Genomic DNA, 25,089 nt, shown 5'->3' with positions numbered 1-25,089 from the left:
TGCAAACAGACAGAACTGAGTGCCCCAAGACACCAGAGCAGTACTCACCCGCCACAGATTACCGCAGCTGATCACTAAATTTACAGCAAGAAACCCAGAAGGAGGGCAGCTGCCCCCAGGACTTCTCCCGGTGAGAGGAGAGCCCTCTTGACTAATCAGGACCACAGTTACCACCCAGGTCTCTATGCCTGAGGTGAGCTGTAGCAACTCCTGAAAAACACCAGACATCCAGGGACTATACCCCAAAAGCTGGGAAGGCTTCCTTGAGGAAAAACCATCTTCCTGCCAAAGGGATTCTCTCCACTACAACAGTCCAGGAACAACCAGAAACTAAATTCAAACAACTAAGATAGCCCAATGGGTAGAGGACAGCGTAAAAGTTCAACCAACAAAAGCCAGAGCATCATGGCATCTCCAGAACCCAGTTATCCAGGGGCAAATAGCCCTAGACACCCCAGCATAAATGAAATTCAAGGAGACGACCTAACATCTATGCTCAAGAAGATGATAACAGAGGAAACAAATAAAATACGAAAAGAAATAGAAGAAGCTGAAGCCAAAAAGTATGTGGCCTTTAGAGAGGAAATGCTTAAATCACTGAATGAAATAAAAGAAACAGTGGATTGTTCAAACAAACAGCTGAAGGAATTGATGGAAAAACATGAAAATACAGTCAGACAGGGGAAGGAAACCAACAAAATAGCTCAAGACCTGAAGATAGAATTGGAAAAATTAAAAAAAAAAAAACACAAATGGAAGAAATTGTGGAGAGAAAGAACTTAGGGAAGAAAGCAGGAACTATAGAGGTTAGCATAACCAATAGGATACAAGAAATGGAAGAAAGAATCTCAGGTGTGGAAGATACAATGGAAGAAATAGATGTATCTGTCAAAGAAAATGTTAAATCTAAAAAAATTCCTGACACAGACCGTCCAAGAAATTCAAGACAACATAAAAAGACAAAACCTAAGAATAATAGGAATAGAGGAAAAAGAAGATTCCCTGCACCAAGGCCCAGAAAATATTTTCAACAAAATCATTGAAGAAAATTTCCCCAACTTAAAGGAGAGGCCAATAAGAATACAACAGGCCTATAGAACACCCAATAAATAAGACCAGAAAAGAAAATCCTCCTGCCACATAATAATCAAAACCGTAAGTATACAGAATGAAGAAAAAATACTAAAAGCTGCAAGAGAAAAAGGCCAAGTAACATATAATGGCAAACCCATTAGAATCACACCTGAATTTTCAACAGAGACTATGAAAGCCAGAAGGGCCTGGATGGATATCATGCAGACCTAAGAGAACACAGATGTCAGCCCAGGCTACTATACCCTGCAAAACTCTCAGTCCTCATAGACGGAGAAAACAAGATATTCAATGACAAAAACAAATTTCAACAATACCTACAAACAAATCCAGCATTACAGAAGACACTGGAAGGGAAAATACAACCCAAGAAAGTTACATTCAAGAAAACACAGGAAATAAATAACCCCACTACAGTAAAACAAAAAGCAACCAAGCACACAACCGTATGACCACAGCCAACATCAAATTCAAAGGATCTAACAGCCACTGGTCATTACTCTCTCTCAATATCAATGGACTTAATTCTCCAATAAAAAGACACAGACTAACAGAATGGATGCGTAAACAAAACCCAGCAATCTGTTGTATACAAGAAACACACCTAAGTCACAAAGATAGACATTACCTGAGGGTAAAGGGATGGAAGACGGCTTTTCAAGCAAATGGACCCAAGAAGCAAGCAGGAGTAGCCATTCTAATATCTGAAAAAATAGTCTTTCAACCAAAATTAATCAAAAGAGATGGGGAAGGACACTTCATACTCATCAAGGGAAAATTCCACCAAGAAGACATCACAATCCTGAACATCTATGCCCCAAATACAAGGGCACCCACATTTGTGAAAGAAACATTGATAAAACTTAAACCACATATAGATCCCCACACACTAATAGTGGGAGACTTCAACACCCCACTCTCAACAAAGGACAGGTCAACAAAACAGAAATTAAACAAAGAAACAATATCTCTAACAGAGGTCATGAATCAAATGGACCTAACAGACATTTACAGAACCTTACACCCAAACACAAAAGAATTTACCTTCTTCTCAGCACCTCATGGAACCTTCTCCAAAATAGACCACATAGCTGGTCACAAAGCAAGCCTCAACAAATACAGGAAGATTGAAATAATCCCTTGTATCCTGTCTGATCACCATGGAATAAAGCTGGACCTCAGTAACAACAGAAATAGCAAAAAGCCTACACATACATGGAAAATGACCAACTTCCTACTAAAAGACAGCTGGGTCAGGGAAGAAATAAAGAAAGAAATTAAAATCTTCCTAGAACTCAATGAAAATGAAGACACAACATACCCAAACTTGTGGGACACAATGAAGACAGTGCTAAGAGGAAAGTTCATAGCACTAAGTGCCTTCAAGAAGAAATTTGAGACAGCACATTCAAGCAATTTAATGGCTCACTTAAAAACCCTAGAAAAAGAAGAAGCAGACACACCAAGAAGGAGCAGATGGCTGGAAATAATCAAACTCAGGGCTGAAATCAATCAATTAGAAACAAATAAAACAATTCAAAGAATCAATGAAACCAAGAGCTGGTTCTTTGAGAAAATCAACAAGATAGACAAACCCTTAGCCAAGCTAACTAAAAGGCAGCGAGACACCATCCAAATCAACAAAATCAAAAATGAAAAGGGGGACATAACTACAGACACTGAGGAAATCCAAGCAATCATTAGCACTTACTTCAAAAGTCTATAGGGAACAAAATTTGAAAATTTAAATGAAATGGACAATTTTCTTGATCGATTCCACTTACCAAAGCTAAATCAGGACCAGGTAAATCAATTAAATAGTCCTATATCCCCCAAGGAAATAGAAGCAGTCATTGAAAGTCTCCCATCCAAAAAAAGCCCAGGACCTGATGGTTTCAGCTCAGAATTCTACCAGAAATTCAAAGAAGAGCTAACACCAATTCTCTTCAAACTATTCCACAAAATAGAAACAGAAGGAACACTACCAAACTCATTCTATGAAGCCACAGTCACTTTGGTACCTAAACCTCACAAAGACTCAACAAAGAAAGAGAATTTCAGGCCAATCTCCCTTATGAACATTGATGCAAAAATACTCAACAAAATACTCGCAAACCGAATACAAGAACACGTCAAAGATATCATCCACCATGACCAAGTCGGCTTCATCCCAGGTATGTAGGGGTGGTTCAATATACGGAAATCCATCAATGTGATCCATCATATTAACAAATTGAAAGAAAAAAAAAACCACATGATAATCTCCCTAGATGCTGAAAAAGCCTTTGACAAAATCCAACATCCATTCATGTTTAAAGTATTGGATAGATCAGGGACACAAGGCACATATCTAAACATAGTAAAGGCGATATACAGCAAACCTATAGCCAACATCAAACTGAACGGAGAGAAACTTAAAGCAATCCCACTGAAATCAGGGACAAGACAAGGCTGCCCACTCTCTCCATATCTCTTCAACATAGTACTGGAAGTCCTTGCTAGAGCAATAAGACAGTTGAAGGAGATCAAGGGGATACAAATTGGAAAGGAAGAAGTCAAATTATCACTATTTACAGATGATATGATAGCATACCCGAGTGACCCCCAAAACTCTACCAGGGAACTCCTACAGCTGATAAACACCTTCAGCAAAGTGGCCGGATACAGAATTAACTCAAAAAAATCAGTAGCCATCCTGTACACAAAAGAGAAAGAAATTAAGGAAACAACACCCTTCACAATAGCCACAAATGACATAAGGTACCTCGGAGTAACCCTAACCAAGGAAGTCAAAGACTTGTATGAAAAAAATTTCAAATCTCTGAAGAAAGAACTAGAAGAAGATATGAGAAGATGGAAAGATCTCCCATGCTCATGACTTGGTAGGATTAACATAGTAAAAATGGCCATCTTACCAAAAGCAATCTACAGATTCAATGCAATGCCCATCAAATTACCAACACAATTCTTTACAGACCTGGAAAGAAAAATTCTCAACTTCATATGGAATAACAAGAAACCCAGAATTGCTAAAACAATCCTCTACAATAAAAGATCTTCTGGAGGTATCTCCATCCCTGATCTTAAGTTGTACTATAGAGCAACAGTTTTAAAAACTTCATGGTACTGGCATAGAAACAGAATGGTGGATCAATGGAACCGAACAGAGGACCCAGAAATAAACCCACCCAATTATGGACACCTGATATTTGACAAACACGCCAAAACCATGCAATGGAAAAAAGATAGCATCTTCAACAAATGGTGCTGGTCCAAATGGATGTCTACATGTAGAAAAATGAAAATAGATCCATACTTATCACCCTGCACAAAACTGAAGTCCAAGTGGATCAAAGACCTCAACATAAAACCAGACACATTAAATCGGCTTGAAATAAAAGTGGGGAATACCCTAGAACTCATTGGTACAGGGGAAAACTTCCTGAACAGAACTCCAACAGCACAGGCTCTAAGAGCAACAATCAATAAATGGAACCTCATGAAACTGAAAAGCTTCTGCAAAGCAAAGGACACCGTCATCAAAACAAAGCGACCTCCTACAGATTGGGAAAGAATCATCATCAACCCTTTTTCTGACAGAGGACTCATATCAAGTATATATAAAGAACTAAAGAAGCTGAAAAGCAGCAAACCAAGTAACCCACTTAAAAAATGGGGAACATAGCTAAACAGAGAATTCTCTGTAGAGGAATACCAAATGGCAGAGAAGCACTTAAAGAAAAGCTCAACCTCACTAGCCATTAGGGAAATGCAAATCAAAACAACCCTGAGATTTCACCTTACACCCATGAGAATGGCCAAGATCAAAAACTCAAGTGACAACACATGCTGGAGAGGTTGTAGAGAAAGAGGAACCCTTCTCCACTGCTGGTGGGAATGTAAACTTGTACAACCACTCTGGAAATCAATCTGGAGTTTTCTCAGACAACTAGGAATAGTGCTTCCCCAAGATCCAGCCATACCACTCCTAGGCATATATCCAAAAGAGGCTCAAGCACACAAAAAGGAAATTTGCTCAACCATGTTTGTAGCAGCTTTATTTGTAATAGCCAGAAGCTGGAAACAACCCAGATGCCCCTCAACTGAAGAATGGATGCAAAAATGTGGTACATCTACACAATGGAATATTACTCAGCAATGAAAAATAAGGAAATCATGAAATTTGCAGGTAAATGGTGGGATCTGGAAAGGATCATCCTGAGTGAGTTGTCATGAAGCAAAAAGACACACATGGTATAAACTCACTCATATAGACATACAACATAGGACAAACCCACTAAAACCTGTGCATCTAAAGAAACTAAGCAAGAGAGAGGACCCTAACTAAAATGTCCAATCCCCATCCGGAAAGGCAAAGAGGATGGACATCAGAAGAAGAAGAAAACAGGAAACAACCTAGGAACCTACCACAGAGGGCCTCTGAAAGCCTCTGCCCTACAGACTATCAAAGCAGATGCTAAGCCTGATGGGCAACTGTTGGGCAGAGTGAATGGAATTTTATGTAAAAACTGGGAAATAGTAAGAGCTGGAGAGGACAGGGTCTCCCCAATGAGAGCAACAGAACAAGAAAATTTGAACACAGGGAACTTCCCAGAGACTCATACTCCAACCAAGGACTATTCATAGAGATAACCCAGAACCCCTGCACAGATGTAGCCCATGGCAGTTCAGTCTCCAATTGGGTTACATAGTAATGTGAAGAGGGACTGCCTCTGACATGAACTGACTGGCCTGCTCTTTAGTCACCTCCTCCTGAGGGGGAGCAGCCTTACCAGGCCATAGTAGAGGACAATGCAGCCACTTTTGATGTGACTTGGAGGACTAAGATCAGAAAGGAGAGGAGAACCTCCCCTATCAGTGGACTTGGGGAGTGGCATGCATGCAGAGGGAGGAGGGAGGGTGGGATTGGGAGGGGAGGGAGGGGCTTATGGGGGGATGCAGAATGAATGAAGTGTAATTGATGAAAAATTTAAAAAAAAAAGGAAAAAAATAATTTAAGAACCTTAAATGACTTTCAAAAGTGGAAGAAACATGGACTTAGTCAATTTACATGGAGCAAGTCCGCCCCTGGGAGCAATGGTCTCCTGAACCTACTCAGACCTCGGACACCACCACTACTAGTTCTAGAACTGATGCAGGATGTTCCAACGAGGGGGTTAAGGCTTCTCATAATATTTCCTATAAACCCACACCTGTTTGTTTATATCCCCCATTTTTATTCATTATTAGCCAGATAGAGCCAAGTAATTGTGGTAATGATACTTGCTTTTTTGCCCAATGCTGCAATGCTAGTAAATTTACTAGCTGGTTACTCGCATGCCTCGCTGGGTGCCTGTGCCTGTTGTTGCCCCTCACGCTATGACTCTCTTCAGGCAGAAAAGGGATCTTGGAATTACAGCTGCCATTGTTACTGCCATCTCATTGGCGGCTGTTGGAGCTACCACCACGGCATTAGCCATGAATCATACTGGGCAGACTGCTCAGACCCTGAATAACCTTTTAGCCAATGTAGCTCATGCCTTAGATGTACAAAAAGGAATTAATGCTCAACTAAAAGGAGGTTTGATGGTGTTCAATCAGAGGATTGACCTTGTGCAGGAGCAAATTGATACCCTATGGCAAATCGCTCAACTTGGCTGTCAATGAAAGTATGCTGGACTTTGAGTCACTAGCATACAACATGAGAAGTTTCCCTGTGCTGCAAATCTGTCTAAACAATTGTCTAGCTATATTTTAGGTAATTGGACTGGAGAATTCGATACTACGATGGAGCAGCTGAGAGTGGCCATTGTCATTCTACCAGAGTGGACGCAGGACTAGCCACAGGATTATCATCATGGATTGCTGCAGCCATGAATCATCTGAAGGAATGGGCGGGCATGGGAGCGTTAGCAGGCCTTCTGGTGTTGGTCACCTTGGTTTGCCTGTGGTATATATTCAAGATTAGAGTCTCACAACAGCGTAATGCAGCCATGACCATTCAGGCCTTTACAGCCATTGAAGCAGGGCAGTCTCCCCAAGCATGGTTGGCTACCATAAAAAGCTAAAATGTTACGCTCAGTATGCGAGGCTAAGCACTGCACTCAGGGTCAGCCGCTTTGGACCCAGAGAAGAGCATGTCTGATTGCATGCGGGTTGATGCCCCAGGTCCCGCCTCTGAGAAAAAGGTATTGGACGGGTCTGATGCTCTTTGGGTGGATGACACCTAAATGAACATCAGTACAAAGTCCCAATTTATTTCTAATATCAGAGATCAGACCTCTACTCTTGCCTGATGCGTCTAAAACAAAAAGGGGGAACTGTAGAGAGCTGCGGAATGCTGCGCCTGAAAGATGGAGCTGGTTTCCGCCTTCCACCTTCCCGATGGTGAGTGTTCTCTGTCACGAACAACTCCACATCTGGCTAAGGCCGAGGATCTGGCTTGCTTCCACGTATGTGGACCTATCTGCATTGCCCACGTGGCATGCTGAGGTTGGCTACCCAGAGGCTATTTAAAGTGGGCTGGCTTTACCCAGGGTCAGATGATTGTTCAAGGTTCCTGAATAAACTGCATTGAAAAAAAAAAAAAAAAAGAAAACTTAGATGGAAGCATTGGTGATAAATTCAAATAAATGTGTAATTGTAAACATTTATATTTTAAAAATCCAGACAGTCTCAAAATCTGAAATCAGTAATGTTAACTGCTGTGCTATTTAATACACATTTTAAAATAAAACATACATTTATGATTCATTTTTATAAGCTTTCTTCAATTGAAAATCCATTTCATTCTTGGATAGTAATGTTTGTTTGTTTTTCTTAAAGTGTAAAAATAAAATTCCTATTGATGACATGAACTATGTACTTACAAAGAAGCATCCTCATCCACTGGGTATTGTTTGAAGATGTTGATGTCTGAATCCATAAATAGTGCTGACCCTCCAGCTCCACTACCTGCTTTCCTGTACATGCACACTGATAAGTTTAGTTTATAAATTAGGTACAGTAAATTAGCAGTGACTGCTCAAACCAGAACTACTAGAACAGTGACACTATAATAAAAGCATGTGAATGTTACCTTCTCACCCCTTCCTCCCCTCTCTTCTTCTTCCCTTCCCAGCCCAATCTATCTATAGCTGTTTCCTGTGATAGGACAACCTCAACAGTTAGCAAATGACTGACTAGTGTGGATATACATATACCATGTGCATATACATATACATTATACATTAGTGTGGATATACATATACAGTGTGGGTATACACAATGTGTTTCTATGTATATGTTTATACACACACAGGACAAAAGGAAAACTCACATGATAAAGTAGGGCCATGAGAGATGTTCCTCAGAATATGAAACTATGAGTTACTTATTACTACATTCTCCACTTAATATATTTGAACTGTGGTTTAACACGAGTAACTAAAACCATACAAAACAATAAAGCAAGAAAAGACACTGCATATCTCAAAAGTATTTATGAATAAAACATATGAAAGTATTTATGAATAAAACATACACCATTCTCCTATAGTAAAATAACATGTATATACATGTACAGATTACATATCGAAATTATTTATTGTTTAAACTAGTCCCATAAAAAGATTCTACTTTACTTGGAAGTCTAAATAATCATTACAAAATAAAATCAAATAATTCCAGTTAGCAAATACTTTTTTTTTTTTTTCAATGCAGTTTATTCAGGAACATTGATCAATTCTCGGACCCCGGGGAAAGCCAGCCCACAGCTTAAATAGCCTCTGGGTAGCCAACCCAGGCGTGCCACGGGGGCAATGCAGATAGGTCCACATACTAGCAAATACTTTTAACAACACTGGCCACTTCTCTATGTTCCATTATGTATGCACTTTAAAGGGCAATGTAATGTTTAAAAACCAACACACAATGGGTATACTGGGTGCTTTGTTTCGTTTTGTTTGTTGTTTTGTTCTGCAATACTACACACACACCGAAACACATTCTTCCAATCCTCTTTTTATCTAAAAGCATTTCAAATTTAGGACAGGGTCAAGCTGACCCAGAAATCATTCTGGGCCAAGCATGCCTTAAGTTTCTGATCCTCCTGCCTCACCCTCCACAGTAACTGATATTACTAATGGACTTAACAGGTCAAGACCTGCTTTTTAAAAGTAATCGCAAAACTAAAATTTCCTAAACATTAAATTCAAAAAACATTTCAATAAAAACAGTATTCCACAGTAAGTTACCTTCCCCAAGTTTATCTTTTATTTTAAAATAACCTGAACATGGAATAACAAGAGGATAGTTTACTTGGCAGGAGCCATTCCACATCGAAAGCTTAGAGTTGAACAGGTTTCTCAGGTTTTAAGTTGGCTGCTCTTTCTGTCTTTCAAGTGACTTACACCCAGATAATAGCTCAAAGTGGTCCAGCTCCCTTAAAATGAGGCCTGAGAGGACTGAGAAACTACGCAGTGACTAGGAGCACTTTGCTGAAGCACGAGACGCTGAGTTCACATCCCAGCAGCACACAGGAACAAATGTGCACTGTCTCCCGGGCAGCTGTAAATCTCAGCACTGATGAAAGCAAAGGTAGAGGACTGCTTCTGGGTGCTGGGCGCCAGACAAGCTGAAAAACTGAAAGTTCCAGCTCTAGGGAAAGACCCTGCTCAAAAGAATAAAAAATGCCTTCCCCTGACCTTTGCACATACACACACACACACACACAATCAAAATAAATAGTACTTTAATATTCGACTAATTCGCTTCTTGTAAGTAGTATTAATTCAAATATGCGAGAACAGCAGGACAATCTTAACTGTGAAATCAATCTGTCCTCGCTGAAACAACCATGGGCCAAAATCCTACGTGTGCCCTATGTTAGGCATCTGGGCGAAGAGTTACCAAAATTATATGTATATAAAAAAAGAAACAGAAAAAAAAAAGTCTGGAATGACTCTGAGGAATAAAGTACCACCAAGAAATGGCAGAGACATACCTACAGTTTCCTAAGGAAAGGTCAAGTGTGACAAGTCCCTTCTCAGTTCCCTACCTTCTACAGTGAAGGTAACTGCCTTTCCCTCTCCTCTTAGGAATTAGCAACAGTGTCGAGACTGTATGCAGTGGGGAAGTGAAGTTCCACACCATCTGTGCATGTCTCACAGCTTTGTTTTGAAATATCTTTAAGTACTATTTGCATAAAAGCTTCAGAAGCAGCCCCCCCTCTGAGCACAGACTCTTCTCCTACCAGAATGAGGGCGTTCTGGCTCTGAAAGGTGGGGCTGAGGAAGTTTCAAGTGGCTCACTGCAAAGCCAGTCTAAACCCAGCACTGATAAGCTGTGACACAGACCTCCTGAGGAAGCAGGGTGTTCCAACTCATCTGTGTGTGTCCCAAGTAATATGCTCCAAACACATTTAGGCTCACTGTCTCCCTCACAGCAGGCCTATGCAAGTGCAGCGAGCCAACCTAGGGCTTTCTCCACACTCCTTCAACAGAGCTGCTTAACCGCCGCTGCACACACAGTCCTAAAGCTGTCAATTACTCTACCAGAAGGCAGTATTGCTGACATAATAATCCTAAACTACTGCTTTGGGGTAAACAGACAGCATGCCAAGAATATATACTATACAATCTGAAGCAATAAATGGAGAAAATTATAGATAAATAAATGAAACACATTTTAAAATAACAAGAATGAACGGAAAGCAAAGTGTGCAAAAGGTTTAATATACATAAAACATAAGATCACAAATATTCTGAACCAGTCAGCGGGTTTCGTACTGTCCCTCCACCAGAGTCATACACACTGTCACTCGTCTCTCCAGTCTAAGAAGCACAGAGGGGAGTATAGTTAATTGGAAAGAGCTTTGATGTCAACTCTTGACTTTAACAATGAATGGCACAGTTGCTAGTGTCCTGATTTAGGGCAAATTATCTGAATCTATATAACACTTCAATTTACTCAGCTCTTCAACAAAACTAACTCCCACTAAGATATGTGGTGAGACAACATAAAATAATTAGACCACGGCATATTATAGAAAACTATATTGAGCATACTAACACAAGTAAAATTATCACTTTACTGTCATGTCTGTGATATTCTAGATTAGGTTAACTGAGAAGGGAAGACTAATCCTAATCACTGAGTGGCACTATCCAATCCCACAGGCTAAGATTCCAATGGAATAGAAAGAAGAAAGGAGAACATAAACAGTACTTGCTCTCTGCTTCCTTATTGTAGATACAAAGGATGAGTGAGAACTTTTAGTTTCTTGAAGGAGGAATGAATTATTTGCTCGCTGCAGAGTTTACATTTGGAGTTCTGGGGACTCTTGAGAAGGTATAGAAATGCTAGAGCCCCAAAAGCTGAAGCAGCTGCTGCTCCCCTGCTGCTGTTGCTGATTGCCATATGTTGTTTGCTGGCTGGAGAGATCCTGAGGATGAAGAAAAAACTTGTCCCAAGGAACCTGATGCTCCTAATCAGCAGGAATTAGTCTAAGGATAGACGACCCCTTTTGTTAGTATTTTGGAACACAACCTGCTCCTGTGTTACCCAGCAACCTATGATGTCATCATATGTCACCAGCCAGGTGGCCACACCTGGAAGGCGTGGTTACCTTGCCCCTTAAAGGGCTAACCCCAACACGTGGTCTCTCTTAACACTCTTTCTTTTTCTCTCTTATACTCTCTCTTTCTCTCTATCTCTCTCCCTCTCTCTTCGGGTGCCCCCTTTTCCCTTCCCTTTTCTCTCTCATGTCCTGCTGCCCCCTTCCTCCAAACCCTCCTAATAAACTTCTTGCAGAGAATATCGGCTAACCAGCCTCATTGATTTTTAATAAATAATAACACCTTTCCCTTCTAACCTTTCTCTCCTACCTTGTCTTGGGAGATGTGAAGGGATAGGAGTGGTATAGGGAAGATAGGAAAGAGAACCCAATAAAAGTAGCCCAAATCTGGCTAACCACCCACCCACACATTCTCTACCAGAGTGCACTGTATCCCCAAACTGTAAGCTAAAGTAAACCCTTCACAAGTTACTTGTTCTTGTACTTTACAGCTGCAATAAGACATGTAACTAATACAATTTACAAATCAAGGAAGGCAAGTAGGCATAAACTCCGTTTGGATTCATGTAGTTTCATCTGCTATAAATAATATATTCACAGCATATTCAAAACAGAGTGTATTCTTTCATTTTCTATTAAGCTTCACCAGGACGATCAGTCACTATTCAATAAGATGCTTCTAAACATATACATACACAAATAAAAATAAAATAAAAAATATAAAACGATACTGTTTTAACACTAGAAAAACACCAAAATTTATGCTAAGATGTTATGTAACATTGATTACCACACAAAAAGGAAACATGCTGTGCTAAATCAGACTTCCAATATCCTGTGAGAGTAACCAATGGAATGGGATAAGCAATGTGTGAGTAATAATGATACTGACAATCTTTCTTAAACCAGGGACTCTCCAAACAGTGCTTTTTAACCCATGTATTGTTCACATAATCCAAAAATTCACCTTTAAAAAAAAACTGGACACAAGCTTCCTTTTTAATGAAAATTCACTGCTTCTTAATAAAAAGACAGAAGTGGTATGTTAAAAGTTTAAAAGCTGAGTTATAGAGTTGCAGAAATAAGCAGCAGGAGAGCAATCAGCACAAAACCACCCCTGCTCTTATGCTATCTAAGCAGCAAACCAAGCAAAGCTGTATCACAGAACTGATCACAAGAAACATCCTAGAAATCTACATCAACTCTGCACTGTATCACTCAGGTACTATGGAGTCATCTCTAAACCATGCCCTGCATCTAACCTCAGTCACCAGATGCCACAGTTGAAACACCTCACCTTACTTCTGTTATCTCAGCAAAATTATTAATTGTATCCTCTCTTTCACTCTCAAGTGTCCTGGCTTGGATGATAAATTATACAGTCATCTTCCTTCTAAATAGCTGGCTCCTTCTGGCTATAAGCTATTAACTTTGCCCTCGACCAGCTGTCAGGATAATTATATAGATATTTGAGATGAGTTAAATAAACTTTATGTGTATATATTATGGGGCTTCATTATCATTATGCTATAATTTGTTATCTCAAATGCATCTGAGAAATTTTCCTCCAATTCTTACTTTAATTGGTCTATATTAACAGGATATGTATTTTTTCTATGAAAATAAAATCCCTGTATATTTTCAAGCAGGAGCTAAGGAAAAACAATACAAATGGAAGGAGATGAGTAAAACAGGAGTGACTGAAGAAATAAACTGCTTATCTATCCTACAGTACTTGCCAACACAACAGAGAAGAATCTCAGAGATAATTCCACATTTGCAGGATTGCAAACAATCTGTTTCACATATTCTTAAACCACTAACACTAATTTTAAAATTATTGTCAGTCACCCTATTCTTAAACCACTAACACTAATTTTAAAATTATTGTCAGTCACCCAAGGTGGCTCACAAAGGTAATCCCAGCACTCAGGAGACTGAAGTGAGATAACTGGCAAACTCAAGATCAGTTTAAGCTACATGGTGAGCTCCAGGTTGGCAAGGGCTACATACAATGTGAGACAATCTTAAAAACAAGCAAAAAAAAAAAAAAAAACTATCATTAAACTTTTATAATTTCTCTAATTTTGTTCATTCAATATGAAACTAATCACACAATAAAACACTTGCCCAGCAGCAATTACTAAAGTTGTATTTGCCTGCATAACTACAGAAAGTAGCCAAGCTAGTAAGCCAAGAGGCTAAAGCCTGAACAAGAGGATGTGTCCTGGCTAGAAGTAATACAACCTGACATGAGTTAGAGTCATCTCAGAGGAAGGAACCTCAAAGGAGAAAACCTCAAAGGTGCAAGCTTGTAGGGCATTTTCTAAATTAGTGGTTCATGCAGGAGGGCCCAGCCCATTGTGGGTGGTGTCATCCTTGGGCTTGTGGTCCTGGGTTCTGTAAGAAAGAAGACTGAACAAGCAATGAAGAGCAAGCTAGTAAGAAGCACCCCTCTACAGTCTATGTGTCAAAGAGTCTAATTCTAGGTTCCTGCCTATCTGAGTTCTTGTCCTGACTTTCTTCAATAACGGACTATGCTATGAAAACGTTAAGCAAAATAAACCCTTCCCTCCTTAAGTTGTGTTTTGACCATGTTGTTTCATCACAATAGTAATCTTAACTTAAGGCAAGAAAAAAAATAAAGAACAAAATAATCTCCACTGCCAAAGAGAAGGTAAACCAAATTTACACAGCAGAACTCAAACATGTTTCATTATATCATATTCTTAATGAAAATAAAAGAAACTGTAAATATTATTTCATAGTTATGAAAAAGCCCGGAACTACAAGAAATATAAACCCAATTAAATCTAGTTTGGGGAGGGGTGTGGTATAAAGAGGTAAAACTGGGTTCAGGAATGTCTAAATTTGACTCCTGCTCACTTATTCCCCTAGCTACAGAAACTCCAGTAGCACAATTTTGGTCTTCTTAATTTATATACTAGCCATGCCTAAAACAAAGAATGGCATGGACTAATACTAAAATATTCACTTTGTTTACATTCTGCTTAGCTTCCATTCAACAGAGTTTTTCTGTGCCAGAAGTGATAGGCAATGAAAGAATACATCCTTTCTACCTTCCTATTTCATGAGCCAATTAGCAAGGCCACCTTCTGGCAATTTCTACTACAAACACTTGTCCTCCTCTATCCCTCTCCCTCTCAATCACACACAGGAATTTAGGTACTCAGTATACACACATACAATCAAATAGTGCATGCATACTCAAAACCTCCTTACATAAGATTCTCTAAAAGACTAACTACTCATAAAATGTCCTCTGTACCTGAACAAACATCTATCCTTATTTCCCCTATTATCTAATAAATCCATTATATAACACTAGATTTTGATCACTGCCATACTTGACTAAAAACTCATTTTAAGAAAATGATAGAGAACTCCTCAAATTAAATGTAAAGCACATGAGAAATGAGCACCTGAGAGAACATATGAAAAGAGAAAGACAACAAGAATTAAGAAGTTAAGTACTTCTTCAGAAGAGAATTGGGTAGTAAACACACCCCCAGAAAGGCTGGTGAAAATACAAGTATCTACTCAGCAATGAGCTTCAGAGGGATGCCCACAGACTGCGAAACACAGCCAACACTACACTTGCCAAGTTTACAAGTGAGACCACTAGGCACTCTGTACTTTAAACACCAAGCAGAACCGGGTGCACCTACACTCATGTTCCAAAACATAAAATCCAAACAATAACTGAAAGTATCCTACTCCTACCATAAAATTTTACTGTAAAACAATCACCAAAAACAACAATAAAAACCTACTAGCTTGATTTTATTATTTGTTACTTTCGAATATCATGAAAGTTTATAAATAAAAGCTAAATTTCAAAACTATGACCAATTATGAGCTGGAGAGAGGGCTCAGACAGATTATTTGCTGTTTTTTCAGGGGACTCAAGGCTGCACCTGAGCAAAGCACCCTCACTGGTCGGCTCACATCTGCCTGTGATTCCATCATAAGGGAATCTGACACCCTCTTCTAGCCTCTGCTGGTACCCATGAGCATGCAGCATCCACATATACCACCCCACACACATGTATACAGAAACATACAAATAAAAATATTTTTAAAATAAACACGGGATTTGAGGAAGCATTATTCCTAATTGTCTGAGTAAGCACAGATTGACTTCCAAAGTGGTTATACCAGTTTACATTCCCACCAGCAATAGAGAAGGGTTCCCCTTTCTTCACAACCTCTCCAGCATGTGTTGTCACTTGAGTTTTTCATCTTGACCATTCTGATGAATGTAAGGTGAAATCTCAGGGTCATTTTGATTTGCATCTCCCTAATGGTTAATGACTTTGAGTGTTTCTTTGTTTCTCTGTCATTCCATATTCCTCTGCAGAGAATTCTCTGTTTAGCTCTGTTCCCCATTTTTTAATTGGATTACTTGGTTTGTTGCTTTTCAGCTTCTTTAGTTCTTTATATATATTGGATATTAGTCCTCTGTCAGATAATGGGTTGGTGAAGATTCTTTCCCAAACTGTAGGCAGTCGTTTTGTTTTGATGATGATGTCCTTTGCTATACAGAAGCTTTTCAGCTTTATGAGGCCCCATTTATTGACTGTTGCTCTTAGAGCCTGTGCTTTTGGTGTTCTGTTCAGGAAGTTGTCTCCTGTGCCAATGAGTTCTAGGCTGTTCCCCACTTTTTTTTCTAACCGATTTAGAGTATGTGGTTTAATGTTTAATGTCTTTGATCCACTTGAACTTTAGTTTTGTGCAGGGTGATAAATATGGATCTATTTTCATTTTTCTGCATGTAGACATCCAGTTGGACCAGCAACATTTGTTGAAGATGCTGTCTTTTTTCCATTGAATGGATTTGGCTGCTTTGTCAAAAATCAAGTATTCATAGGTGTGTGGATTTATTTCTGGATCTTCTATTCAGATCCATTGATCCTCCATTCTGTTTCTATGCCAATACCATGCAGTTTTTATTACTATTGCTCTGTAGTACAGCTTGAGATCAGGGAATAACGCTTCCTCAAGACCCAGCTATACCATTGCTAGGTATATACCCATAATTTGGTCAAGTACACAACGAGGACATTTGCTCAACCATGTTTGTAGCAGCTTTATTGCAGCAGAAGCTGGAAACAACCCAGATGTCCATCAACGGAGGAATGGATACAGAAATTGTGGTATTTTTCACACAATGGAATACTACTCAGCAATCAAAAAGGAGGAAATCATGAAATTTGCAGGCAAATGGTGGGATCTAGAAAAGATCATCCTGAGTAAAGTATCCCAGGAGAAAGACAAACATGGTATATACTTGCTTATATAGAGCTACAAGATATAATAAACATAATGAAGTCTATACACCTAAACGAGATAAACAAGAAAGCAGACACAAGGTAAGATGATCAATCCTCACTTAGAAAGACAAATGAGATGTGCATTGGATGTACCACAGGAGTCTACCTCAGAAGGCATCTGAAAGACCCTACCAAGCAGCGTTTCAAAACAGATAGTAAGACTCATAATCAAACCAAACCTAACCAAACCAAGAAGGGGAATTAGTGTGACAGGGAAAGGATAGAAGCCCCACAAGGACCAAATATATCTGGGCACAGGGTTTTTTTCTGAAACTGTTTCTCCAACCAAGGACCATGTATGGATATAACCTAGAACCTTTACTCGGACTAAGCTCGTGGTAGCTCAATAACCAATTGGTTTCCCATAGTAAGGGGAACAGGGACTATCTCTGACAGGAACTCAATGGCAGGCTCTTTGACTCCCCACCCCCCAAGGGAGGAGCAGTTCTGCTAGGCCACAGAGGAAGACTTCAAAGCCAGCCCTGAAGATACTTGAGAAAACTGGGCCAGACAAAAGGGGAGGAGGTTCTCCCCAATCTGTGGGCTTGGAAAGCTGGGAGAAGCTGAGGGAGGGAGGTTGGGATTGGGAGGGAATAAGGGAGCAGATAAAGCTGGGATACAGTAAATAAAATGTAACTAATAATAACAAACAATAAAAACAATAACCATGGGAATAGTTATAAGAATCCAATCAGTTGCCTACAGATCGGAAAGGATCTTCACCAACCCTATATCTGACAGAGGGCTAATATCCAGTATATATTAAGAACTCAAGAAGTTAAACAGCAAAAAAACAAGTAATCCAAATAAAAAATGGGATACAGAGCTAAACAGAGAATTCTCAGTAGAGGAATATCGAATGGCCAAAAAACAGTTAAAGAAATGCTCAACATCCTTAGCCATCAAGGAAATGCAAATCAAAATGACCCTGAGATTTCACCTTGTACTCATCAGAATGGCTAAGATCAAAAACTCAAGTGACAACACATGCTAGAGAGGTTGTGGAGAAAGGAAACCCCTCCTCCATTGCTGGTGGGAATGTAAACGTGTAGAACCACTGTAGAAATCAATCTGGCACTTTCTCAGGCAATTAGGAATAGCGCTTCCTCAAGATCCAGCTATCCTATGCATATATCCAAAAGATGCTCAAATACACTATAAGGACATTTGTTCAACCATATTTTGTAGCAGCTTTATTTGTAATAGCCAGAACCAGGAAACAACCCAGATGCCCCTCAACTGAGGAATGGATACAGAAATTGTGGTACTTCTATACAATGGAATATTTCTCAGCAATCTAAAACAAGGAAATCATGAAATCAGCAGGTAAATGGTAGGAACTAGAAAAGATCATCCTGAGTGAGCTATCCCAGAAGCAGAAAGACACAAACGGTATATACACACTAATATAGACATATAATATAGAATAAACCTACTAAAATCTGTACACCTAAAGAAACTAATCAAGAAGGAGGACTCTGGCTAAAATGTTCAATCCCCGTTCTGAAAGGCAAAAAGGACGGACATCAGAAGGATAAAACAGGGAACAGGACAGGAGCCTGCCACAGAGGGCCTCTGAAAGGCTCTACCCTGCAGAGTATCAAAGCAGATGCTGAGACTTATGGCCAGTCTTTGGGCAGAGTGCAGGGAATCTTATGAATGAAGTGGGAAATAGTAATACCTGGAGAAGACAGGAGCTCCACAAAGAGAGCAACAGAACCAAAATATCTGGGCATAGGGGTCTTTTCTGAGACTGATACTCCAACCAAGGGCCATTGATGGAGATAACCTAGAACCCTGGCACAGATGTAGCCCATGGCAGGTCAGTGTCCAAGTGGGTTCCACAGTAATGGGAATAGGGACTGTCTCTGACATGAACTGATTGGCCTGCTCTTTGATCACCTCCCCCTAATGGGGGAGTACCCTTACCAGGCCACAGAGGAAGACAGTGCAGCCACTCCTGATGAGCCCTGATAGACTAGGATCAAAAGGAAAGAGACGAAGACCTCCCATATCAGTGGACTTGGGGAGGGGCATGGGTGGACAACAGGGAGGGAAGATGAGACTGGGAGAAGAGGACAGAGGGGACTACGGGGAATACAAACTGAACACAGTGTAATTAACAAAAATTAAAAGATAAAATTAAATACTCTAAAAAAAAAAGAAAGAAAGAAAAAGAAAAATGTTTTCTCCTACTTCCAATGTCCATCTCATTTGTCTTTCTAAGTGAGGATTAATCATCTTACCTCAAGACCTCCTTCTTATTTAGCTTCTTCATTTGTACAGATTTTAGTATGTTTATCCTATCTTATGGGTCTAGTATTCACTTGTGAGTATATACCATGTGTGTCTTTCTCATTCTGGGATACCTCACTCAAGATGATCTTTTCTAGATCCCATTTGCCTGTAAATTTCATGATTTCCTTGTTTTTAATTGCTGAGTAGTATTCCATTGTGTAAATGTACCACAGTTTCTGTAGCCATTCCTCCATTGAGGGACATCTGGGTTGTTTCCAGGTTCTGGCTATTACAAATAAAGCTGCTACAAACATGGTTGAACAAATGTCCTTGTTGTGTACTTGAGCATCTTTAAGATATACGCATAGGAGTGGTAGAGCTGGATCTTGAGGTAGCGCTATTCCTAATTGTCTGAGAAAGCTCCAGATTGATTTCCAAAGTGGCTGTACAAGTATACATTCCCACCAGCAATGGAGGAGGGTTCTCCTTTCTCTACAAACTCTCCAGCATGGGTTGTCACTTGAGTTTTTGACTCATAACCAAACCTTGGGCAGAGTGCAGGGAATTATATCAGAGAAGGGGGAGTTAGTAAGACCAGGAGAGGACAGGAGCTCCACAAGGACCAATTATATCTGGGCACAAGGTCTTTTCTGAGACTGATTCTCCAACCAAGGACCATGCATGGATATAACCTAGATCCCCTGCTCAGATGTAGTCCATGGCAGCTCAGCATCTAAGTGGGTTTCCCTAGTAAGGGGAACAGGGAATGTCTCTGACATGAACTCAGTGGCTGGCTCTTTGACCTCCTGCTCCTCTTCCAGAGGGAGGAGCAGCCTTGCTGGGCCACAGAGGAGGACACTGCAGCCAGTACTAAACTAGGGTCAGATGGAAGGAGAGGGGGACCTCCCCTATCAATGGACTTAGAGAGGGGCAAGGAGGAGATGAGGGAGAGTAGGATTGGAAGGGATTGAGGGAGGAGGCTACAGCTGGGATACAAAGTAAATAAACTGTAATCAACATAAAAAATAAAAAAAGAAAAATGTTTGACAAAAACCTGACAGAATTTTGCAAATTTTGCAAAAACAATCCAAAGTCTTTTTTTTTTTCACTATGAAATATCGTTAGTCATTTAAACTATACTCCTAAGCAGGTTTCTTACAAAGCACTATTTTTAAAGGGGGGAGGAGGGAGGCTAGGCTAGTAGGTTTGAGAACTTATTAGTACTTTAATATTAAAACATTCCTTTAGATGCCCTGAAAAAATATTCTGGCAATACAATTTCTGTATTTCATGTAAGAAGGGGCCATACATTAAATAGCTATCAAATCCCATGCTTAAGTCTAGACATGCCAAAGAGCATGCTATAGGCACTTTGTCTTCTAAGTGTGCCATGTTTTGACAGTGTGGGCCATTGAAGACAGTAAGGATGTATGCTAGTAAGTCAGTTTAGAGGCTCAGTGGCTTTTCATAAATACTAGACAGAGGGGTGTATTCTCCTGTACAGTGTCTCCCAAGTTATAAATGCAGTTGAAATGTACTATACTAAAGTAGGCGTACTTAAATGCAAAGAAAAAGATGGGATTTGTCACAGCATTTGATTTTCATAAACTGTCTCTCTAAATAAGCAACTAAATCTTCTCTTCGGTGCATTCAGAAAACAAAGCCTACAGACAGCTATTTAGGCAGTGAGGCTGGTATTTTTTACATCTCACCTCTAGCACTGGGAAATAGTAACTACCCATTGTTTGGAGCCATGAAAAACATGGCACTTTTCATTAGGAAAGTGTGTCCCTTCTACCCCCCTAGTCTCCTGGGCAAAACAGCACTGAACCATACAGGGAGCTTTTGATGTAATGCAGCTGAGACACAGGAACAGCAATGACAGTGAAAGCAAAGGGGAGAGGAGAACACGTGTGCACACTCCTGGCCTACCTGTCATACTGCCCTGTCAAACACCAGTCTGACAGGAAATGTCATCTAGCTGTACCTATAAAGAGAAAATTGATGATGTATCTCTTGCACACCATTAAGACAACTTAGAGAAAAATATAATGCAACATGTTGAATGAAATGGAAAACCACAGCAGGAAAATGACATGAGAGGTCTTTCCCTACAACTGCTCATAAATATGTTCACATAGTCATTGTCCATTCACAAACAACACTGGTTATTGAAAAGACATAAGCTCATTTGCCTAGCATGCCCAGGCCCTATGTTTAATTCCCAACACAAAAAGAAAGAAAGAAAAAAAAAAAAAAGAAGCAGTATCACTGGTATTTTTACAATGACCATATAATATCATGCAATTGTCAATTTTGTTAAAATGTTATTTTAAAATTCTATAATAGTCAGACTTGGCAACAATAATGTAAAGAAAATTCCATAATTTCCCCACAACACTATCTATTGGCAGCTGGATGAAGGTAATTATTCAAATATTTCAAATGATACAGAAGGTACTTATTTTTCTTGTTTTCTGTTAAGAGAATTAACCAACATGCAGATTATGTGCTTTCTGAGACAACTTAGTGCCCACCACTGGATAAGGTCAAGTACCTGTAACAAATCCAGACAGAAAGATGATTGTTGATAGATGATACATTGTTAGACAGATGATACATGACAGACAGACAAAAGATGGGGGATAGACACATTCTTATGTCTTGCTTCCCCCAGTAAACTCTTATAGAATGTTATTTCTGCTTTTATTTCAGCCACTGCTAAAAGTATAAAATAATGCTATCTTACAGAATGCCATACCTAAAGCTTACTTTATGAGCTAATATTTAAGAGTATATAAATTCTAAAAATGTAGCCTTAATACACACAATTCTAAAATAATACCCGATGACCCACACTCATAATTCTCTCTTCTAAACTGCATATGGGATCTGTGATATAAAACACTAATATCCCCAAAGCTATATTAATGTTCAGTATAAGTATTTGTAGACATAAATCCCTACTTTGCTGATATATTAAAGAGAGGGTAGGCCTGGCCTAACCTGGTGAAGATTTTAAAGAATGAAGTTCAGTGAGGCTATGTTTACTACAAAAAAGCAAGCAGCCATGCTCTAACGTCTAGAGTGCTGCAGTCTGGGATGAGTTTCCAAGAACTGAAAGCAACACTCCCACAGCAATCAAAAAACTACAGACAGATCTATCCACTTATAAGTGAGTATATACCATGTGTATCTTTCTCCTTCTGGGATATCTCACTCAGAATGATCTTTTCTAGATCCCACCATGTGCCTGCAAATTTCATGCTTTCCTCATTTTTGATTGCTGAGTGGTATTCCATTGTGTAAAAGTACCACAATTTCTGTATCCATTCCTCCATTGATGAACATCTGGGTTGTTTCCAGGTTCTGGCTATTACAAAAAAAGCTGCTACAAACATGGTTGAACAAATGGCCTTGTTGTGTACTTGAGCAACTTAGGAGTGGTATAGCTGGGTCTTGAGGAAGTAGTATTCCTAACTGTCTGAGAAAGCACCAGATTGACTTCCAAAGTGGTTGTGCCAGTTTACATTCCCACCAGCAATGGAGGAGGGCTTCCCCTTTCTACACAACCTCTCCAGTATGTGTTGTCACTTGAGTTTTTTATTTTAGCCATTTTGATGGGTGTAAGGTGCTATACCATATGATAAACATAATGAAATCTATACACCTAAAGAAGATAAATAAGAAAGAAGACCCGGGGTAAGATGATCAATTGGGCATTGGACGTAGGAGAAAACAAGTAACAGGACAGGAACCTACCGCAGAGGGCCTCTGAAACAGACTCTACCTAGCAGTGTATCAAAGCAGATAATAAAGACTCATAACCAAACCTTCAGCAGAGTGCAGGGAATCTTATGAAAGGGGGAGTTAGTATGACATGGATAGGATAGAAGCTCCACAAGGACCAAATATATCTGGGCACAGGGGTCTCATAAGAGACTGTTTCTTCAACCAAGGACCATGTATGGATATAACCTAGAACCTCTTCTTGGATGTAGCTCATGGTAGCTCAGTAACCAATTGGGTTTTCCCAGTAAGGAGAACAGGGACTATTTCTGAACAGGAACTCAATGGCAGGCTCTTTGATCTCCCCACTCCCCAAGGAAGGAGCAGCCCTGCTAGGCCACAGAGGAGGATTTTGCAGCCAGTCCTGAAAACACCTGATAAAAGAGGGCCAGATGAAAGGGGAGGAGGTAAAGGGCAGGGAGGAGATGAGGAAGGAAGGGTGGGATTGGGAGGGAATGAGGGAGTGGGATACAGCTGGGATACAGAGTTAATAAAATGTAACTAATAATAAAAATTAAAAAAAAAAAAAACTACAGACAGAGAATGAGCCCAACAACTACCTAAGAGGAACTAGATTCTTCCCGCAACTGGAATGATCTAGAAGAAATCTTAGCTCTGACCACACCTTCTTTTCAGCCACTGCCAAGAGCCATTGGATTTGAGACAAGGTGATGTTATCTGGAGGTCTAAGATGAAATAAACCCATTGTTCCCCTTTCTTCTTTTTATTTGGTCAGTGTTTGTTACAGCAACAGGAAGCAATTCAACAGTTTTTTTCTAACTCAAATCATCTATTCTTACACTATCTTTTTAAAGTTTTGTTACAATGACAGAGTAACCAACAAAAATAAGTTAGTATGGTAGTAGCGCCAAATAGTAGAAATTACAGAAAAAGGTACACTTTTCTATCACAGGTAGCAAGACTGTTCCTGCTATTCCTTCGGCAAACCAGACAAATGGACACTGAAAGCTTCTACATAAAAGGAACAACAAAAATATCTGCCTACAATTCAGTGAGTAAAACATGCTGTCATTCCAAAATCAAAGATACAGGAAAGTACAACTTCTGTATGTGTTTGCAAAAATTTCTACTCGAAACCTAATCACCAACATGGTGGTGATGAAATCATGAGAGCAAGCTTTCTTAAGGATTAGTGTCTTCATTTTAAAATAGTTCCAAGTAAACTTCTTCATCCTTCTGTAACGTAACTTAAGAGGCTGTTTCTGCTTAAAACATATGAACTCTTCACTTGGTTCTTCAGATAATCAAGGAGTCAATAAAGGCAGGATAAAAAGCTTAGCATCTCTACCTTGACTTTACTTATGCCCCATTTGCTGGTTTATGTGTTTAACCCTTTGGATCAGACTCCTGTCCAAATGCAAATAAGCAGTCAGGTTTTATGGAGTATTCAGCCACAGCTGGTAACCCACACCCTTTTCAAGGTTGAAAACAATATGCTAATAGTAACAACAATCATTAGACAGCTGTATCACCTACTCCAAGGCTCAAGCAACATCACAGAAGAGAGCCAAAAAGAATGTCAAAGCCGAGCATGTGGCAAAAATGGGCAGGGCTCTTATGTTTACTGTAGTGTTGGTGAATCTGTACAAGACTGGGCCTGTCAGCATTTCATCATGAACAGGGGAGGAGCCTGTAAGTTTTCACCTCTTCCTGGCGGAATGTTAACAGTTTACACTTGCTGGTAAAGGGAGCAGCATTTTCTTCAGTGGTGTAGCCACTGATAAGTTGTCCTTGCTCTAGTAAATAACATCCCACAAGAGCAGAGCAAAAAACTCTAATTAAATCCAGTGGCTGACAAACAAGAAGACATGAAAGTAACAGAGGGACTTGCTGAGAAGGTTTACCAATGGTAAAGAGGAGAATGGGAAGTGACAATAACTAAAATCCACCATGTAAGTGTCAAAGCAATGCGTAAAAATGTTTTAAATTTCATCTTCCAGAATTTGATTTTCTATTCATACATGCATATCCACTATCTTTCGACAGCAGCAAGCAGGAAAAGAAAAGGGAAGTCATATGAACAAAGTCAGGCACCCTTTC

General features: G+C 39.7%; 1 protein-coding gene across 4 annotated transcripts in view; it reads right to left on the bottom strand.

Moving 5' to 3' along the window:
• Tusc3 (tumor suppressor candidate 3) overlaps window positions 1-25,089 on the bottom strand; it is a 160,922-nt gene that overhangs the window by 126,853 nt on the left and 8,980 nt on the right. The window lies entirely within an intron of this gene.

This window comes from Meriones unguiculatus, chromosome 4 (genome assembly GCF_030254825.1).
Source record: "Meriones unguiculatus strain TT.TT164.6M chromosome 4, Bangor_MerUng_6.1, whole genome shotgun sequence".
Classification (NCBI taxonomy): Eukaryota; Metazoa; Chordata; class Mammalia; order Rodentia; family Muridae; genus Meriones; species Meriones unguiculatus.
Note: the sequence above shows the minus strand (reverse complement) of the source record. Positions and strands in the feature narration are given on the sequence as shown.